Source organism: Lepisosteus oculatus, chromosome 2 (genome assembly GCF_040954835.1).
Source record: "Lepisosteus oculatus isolate fLepOcu1 chromosome 2, fLepOcu1.hap2, whole genome shotgun sequence".
In the NCBI taxonomy this organism is placed as follows: domain Eukaryota; kingdom Metazoa; phylum Chordata; class Actinopteri; order Semionotiformes; family Lepisosteidae; genus Lepisosteus; species Lepisosteus oculatus.
In genome coordinates, this window is record NC_090697.1 from 65,892,823 (window position 1) to 65,899,206 (window position 6,384).

General features: G+C 41.4%; 1 long non-coding RNA gene across 2 annotated transcripts; it reads right to left on the minus strand.

Annotated features, from left to right (window-relative positions):
* Positions 1–1,860: 1,860 nt before the first annotated feature.
* LOC138224287 (uncharacterized) lies at positions 1,861–6,336 on the minus strand. Of its 2 annotated transcripts, XR_011182728.1 has the most exons (3): positions 6,247–6,336; positions 3,703–3,894; positions 1,861–3,087 (listed from the first exon to the last, which is right to left on the minus strand). It is a non-coding gene; the product is annotated as an uncharacterized lncRNA (long non-coding RNA). The 2 variants fall into 2 exon arrangements; XR_011182727.1 differs by having other exon boundaries at positions 1,861–3,894.
* Between the last annotated feature and the right edge of the window lie 48 nt (positions 6,337–6,384).

The window sequence follows — 6,384 nt, forward strand, 5'->3', positions numbered from 1 at the left end:
CTATAGACATGGATCCTCTGTTGTAGTTGAGAAGATCATTTCATCAAGCCAGCTCCTGAAACAGGGTACAATCACAGACTCCCATTCTTTAAGAATATTTCTTTTTGGCCACAATCATTCTCTACATTAATGCTGATTCTTTTTCCACTGAGAGTCTAAGAGTTGCCTCTGAGCACCCAAGGAGTGCCAGTTCAGGATCCGGGGAAGATTCTTCCCAAACACTTTTGTGTACCACTGAAATAATTCTTCCCACAGTTTCTATACTGTACCTGGGGACACAGCCAGCAGGGGTGTGTGAGAGTCTCATCAGGAACCCTCATCAGCACCTGTCCCATACAGGAGGGGCTGAAGGAAATATCTTGTTCAGTTTAGTTTCGAGTAATGCAGTCGATGTGTCACCTTGTATTGTATGATCTGGTGTCAAACAGGAATAGAGCACCAGTGAATATTGTTCAAACTCTCTTCCCAAACCTCATTAGAAATGTCACTATTGTGTTCCTAGACCCAGCATCTTTCAGGTGATTAACAGACCTTTGTGTGCCTAGAAAAAGGAAACGAGGTGTGATATTCAATATCCAGTGTTGCACAACATCATAGAACATATTGTCCTGGGGGAGATTTTGAAATTGAGGCACTTTTTGCTTAAGTAAGTTTATGATTTGTAAATACTAAAGATCGATTGTGAGAAACCACATTTGTCTTTTAAATGGTTGAAGAATGGAAAATTTCCATCTATGTAAAAATCTTTAAAGGTAATTAGTCCTTTTTTCCTTACATTTGTAAACACTTTATTGTTTGCGTGGAGTGTCCAGGAAAGCGCTATATAATGATTTATTATTATTATTATTATTATTATTATTATTATTATTATTATTATTATTATTATTATTATTATGTAAAGGAGTGTTTGTAACAAACTGGAGCACAATCTGAGGTTCTGGGTTATTTGTACACTTTTTAATCTGATTTAATATTCTGAGGGTGATCCTCAGAATAACATCTGAGCTGTCAATGTATTGGGTGACTCAGGTTGCAGGGAGAGAGGCTGTAGTGCAGGCTTGTGCTTCCGTGTCTCAGCACACAGGAGTGTTTTGTCTGTACCAGAGTCCTGGGGAAAAACCAGTTTGCCTGCATGTCATGTCTCCTGCATTTGCAGGCAAATAAGACAGAAAAAACTAAACCTCCTGAATTCTCACAGGTCCAGACAACCACCGTAAATATTGAATCTAGCTTCTTGAAAAATGAGGAATACAGGTCAATTCGGAAACAGCCACTGCATTAGAATCTAGGAGGGAAAATTATCTCTATAGCCCAGTGATAGAGAGTGGCCAAGCTTCCCACCTATAAACATTTTATTTTAACACTGGGACCATTGCAGGGTAGTTAGGTTTAAATACTAACTTGGGTGCTCGGAACCTGTTACACCTAGAGATGTGATGTGATCATGTCCAATTCTGTATGGTAGGTTCTCCACATTAATGCTATTTATATTTGCTGAAAGACGCATGAATATACTTTTCTCAATTAATGGTGTACCATGAGAACTTCCCAAACACATTGATCCATTTCAACAGATGGGGTAGAAAGATACACAGTCCAGTCAGAAAAATAAAAGAGCACATTCTTAGAATACAGCAATATACAGGTCTCCACTAATTGCCAGGGGAGCTAAGACAATGTCAAACAGCAGGGGGCAATAAAGGACGACCTTACCTTTTACCCCTGTGCATCAAGCGGCGATCAGACTTGTTACAGTTATAATTGTAGCTTCTGGACAAGAATATGTCATTTCCACCAACCTACAAATGAGTTTTGCAGGACCGAAACCTTTAAGTACCATAAAAATGTATTTCTATTCAATCTGATCAAATTTCAGCGTTTAATGATATGACAGCAGCCCTAGTGTCCTTGTCATGGTCAACATATAAAATATTCAGCAGTTGTCATCTAGTCATTTCTGACTTTAAAAAAATACAAATAGTATGCAATTACAGGAAGACATGTGAATGTTGTCCCAGTGGATGCTGTGTTGGAGTCTGCTCTGTTTTGTGCCTGGTGTTGTGCTTGAGCATGGTGTAACAGGGTGTCTTTCACAGCCCCAGCTGGAACAACAGTACATTGCAAATTAAAGGCATTACAGCCATCAGTGTGAAATGGGTACAAGGTGGGATATACCCTGCACAGGACGCCAATCCATCACAGGGCACACACACTCTCAGACCAGCGTGACTTTTCCCAGAAGCCAGTGTGTCTTCGGACCAGTGGAGGAAACCAGAGCACAATTAGATCTAAATTTTCAGCTGACTTCGGGGACACAAAACTGCCTTCACACTTTGGACGTTAACTCACAAATCTACTCATTTAAACACAGATCCGATCTACATATCCACTCATTTTAAATTCAGATATCCACTAATTGAAATACAGGTCCTATCTACATATCCATTCGCTTTTAAATACAGATCATATATACACATTCTCTCATTTTAAACAAAGATTCTATATACATATCCACTCACTTTAAAAACATATACAGTATGTATACTGTACATACCCACTCATTTTAAGTACAGATCCTATATGCTGTATATATTCCCTCATTTTAAGTACACATCCTACAGTATATAGATATCCACTCTTTTAAATACAGATGCTATAGACAAAACCAACCCTTTTAAATACAGATCCTATATGGATACAGATCGAGGGGCATGGGTAAAACAACAGCTCACGGGGAACAGTCAGTAATGATTTTCAAGAACGCTTTGCACTTGTCGGAGCTGTCCCATATCTTCCTAACGCGGTCTTGCGCCTGACTCCACCAGGCGCAGTGGCGGACAAGCCCGCGGAGCGCCTGTCCTCTGTGAAGCCCGCGTCGCAGTGCCTTGCAGCCGGGCTGCTGACAGACAGCGCTGCCGGGCCCGGGGCGGCCGGAGCCAGCATGACACACGCGGACAGCATGTTATGGGCTTGAGTGCCAGAGTGCTGTCATGGATCCGGTTCGAGAAATCCGTTCGGTCATCAGGCGCACGGGCGCTCCATAAAGGTTACTAAAACAGTGACGTCACACGGTGACTCCTATGGTATCTGCCGGCGAAACGCACTGATTAGATCGAGATACGGCGCAAACCGTACTTTCATCCATCATCTCACCAGAAATAGTCATAAATGAGTAGCATTTCATCTGAAAACGCCCACATTATGAGATGTTAACGCCGCGGGTTGCTAAGAAAATTCTCCAAATATTGTCTTTTACGGTCCACTTGCAAATTCTGTCAGTTTCGCATACTGGATTCAATTTCAATTAAGAAGACATGATGTCACTCTCAGGTCATGGAAGTGCAGAGGGAGGTGGTTCTTAAACGTGTTTATTTATTGTGCATGTGTTTCACAAAGTGGCATGACTGTAGAGAAACACAACTCTGTTGTCTGTCTCTGTTGTTGAGATAGCCAGTATCTCTTTTAATTAATAATACTTAATGACTGAGGAGAGTCCGAATTTAAAACTAATATTACTATTTTCAATTATTACCATTCTTTAATTGTATTTATTTGCTTATCAGGCGTCGATATGCAGTTTTCACAGGGTGTTACAGGGGGTGATCTCGTTCCAGTTTATTTCACGGGCGATATATACGTTGTAACAATATAAGCTTGACTTGGTTAATTGTTCTGGCTAATCGCAAATTGGGGTTTCCTGACCTGCGTCAGAAGTACGCGATAAATCACGTGATCGTGAAGGCTCGCGCGGTCCTCTGTACAGTCGGAATTCCTGCGAGCTCGAGCCCAGGGCTGCGCTTGTTTTGTTATTACGTCGCCACTGTATGATGTCAGGCGGCACCTTGTCAGACCGGAAGATTCCTTTTACTGAAGATTACAAAGGGGCAGTTCCGTCTGTTGAGAAATTCAAAGAGAATGCCAGAAATGCAGTAAAATAAAAGTTAAACCTCATGGAGAGAAAAGGAACGGACACTGGTAAAACAAAGAAAAAAGTAACAAAAAGAATACAGTGTTGTTCCTTTTAAAATAGAGTGTCTGAAGTGACTTAATCATTCTCATTGTTGGTCCTATATGATATGCTGCATAATGAAAACGACAAATCTATGAAGAAGCTCTGCGGAGGCATTTCGGTGACTGCTTCGTGTATTCTAGCTCTCTCGGATTCCACCAGACTCTGTTATCCAAATCATTTTCATCCCTTCTGTACTGACAGACCAACACCTTTAGTATGAAAATGCACATTAATATATACAAACACACATAAATAAATTCTTAGCTTAATAGCTAATAATTGTATAGCTGTATTAGTGTCTGTTGCAGAAGTACGAGTTGCAAGAGTAGTAGTAGAGCAGTATTAATGACTGTAGCAGAAGCAGTAATATACAGTAGCTTTATTAGTGTCTGTAGCAGAAGTAAGAGTTGCAGGAGTAGTAGTATAACAGTATTAATGACTGTAGAAGAAGTATGAGTTGCAGGAGCAGGAGTACAGCAGTATTAAAGACTTTAGCAAAAGTAAGAGCTGCAAGAGCAGTAGTATAGCAGTATTAGTGACTGTAGCAAAAGTAAGAGCTGCAGGAGCAGTAGTATAGCTTTATTAGTGACTGTAGCAAAAGTAAGAGCTGCAGGAGCAGGAGTATAGCAGTATTAGTGACTGTAGCAAAAGTAAGAGCTGCAGGAGCAGTAGTATAGCTTTATTAGTGACTGTAGCAAAAGTAAGAGCTGCAGGAGCAGTAGTATAGCTTTATTAGTGACTGTAGCAAAAGTAAGAGCTGCAGGAGCAGGAGTATAGCAGTATTAGTGACTGTAGCAAAAGTAAGAGCTGCAGGAGCAGTAGTATAGCTTTATTAGTGACTGTAGCAAAAATAAGAGCTGCAGGAGCAGTAGTATAGCTTTATTAGTGGCTGTTGCAGAAGTACGAGTTAGAGGAGCAGTAGTATAGCAGTATTAGTGACTGTAGCAAAAGTAAGAGTTGCAGGAGCAGTAGTATAGCCCTATTAGTGACTGCACCAAAAGTAAGAGCTGCAGGAGCAGTAGTATAGCAGTATTAGTGGCTGTTGCAGAAGTACGAGTCAGAGGAGCAGTAGTATAGCCCTATTAGTGACTGCACCAAAAGTAAGAGCTGCAGGAGCAGGAGTATAGCAGTATTAGTGACTGTAGCAGAAGTACGAGTTGCAGTATAGTATAGCAGTATTAGTGACTGTAGCAGAAGTACGAGTTGCAGTATAGTATAGCAGTATTAGTGACTGTAGCAGAAGTACGAGTTGCAGTATAGTATAGCAGTATTAGTGACTGTAGCAGAAGTACGAGTTGCAGTACTGTATAGAAGTATTAGGGACTGTAGCAGAAGTACGAGTTGCAGTATAGTATAGCAGTATTAGTGACTGTAGCAGAAGTACGAGTTGCAGTACAGTATAGCAGTATTAGTGACTGCAGCAGGAGCCGTTGCCACTGAAATAGAAAAGGAATCACTATGCACAGCAGTTGGAGTACAGGCGGTAAATCAATCCTATTATTATTTTTGATGTTTCTAATGTAGAGTAGCAGTGATTATCGAGATGTTACAGGACTCAGTTCTGTTTTCTTCTGAGGTTATTCATACGTGTCCAGCACGTCCAGAAGCAAAACTGGGAATTATTTAAGTGCTGATTTATGTAACCAAGTACCTTATTTATTCATCTTCAGTATCTTATTCACTCATTCATGATGATGATGTTTTCTATAAATGCTGCGAAAACACGCAATTGGAGACTCCAAACAACTCTTAGAGGCCGCCCTGCGACCTGCTTCATCTACTCTCCTCTTTAGAAAACGTCCGTCTCTGTAACAGGACTCTTTCTGGAGTATATCATCCGCCAGGGGGGTCACATTCCTTCTCGAAGGAGATCTCAGAGGTAAACAATCTCCTTTGAATTGTATTTTTTTTTCCTGTCGGGACCATGACAACTCATTTTCTTTCTTATAAAACCACGGGTGTTCGGGGGCGAAACATTGCACAGCCGAACGCGAGTAAAACCCTTCGAGTCATTAAACGAACCTATAAAATATATACTGTATACACACGCGCGCCCGCCATTGTAAAAGGCGCTAAACAAATGATTATAAAACCAACACAGCACACACTTAAAACTGTCAACGGAGTTGAGGTCACGGCACGTCATTTCCAACTACTTTATGAAAAATCTTAATCTGGAGCGGAACCGAATTGATGACAATCGGTTTGTATAACTATTCCTATCTCTGACTCACCCCCCATCCTGAATCCATCCAATGTGCGGGTCAGGCCCGGTGCCAGCCGGCGACTTCACCCTATCCGTCTCTCTGGTGCCCCAGATGAGCCCCGCCTGGAGAGAGGCGGGAGGTGCCCGTCACCTCCCCTTCAGAGCT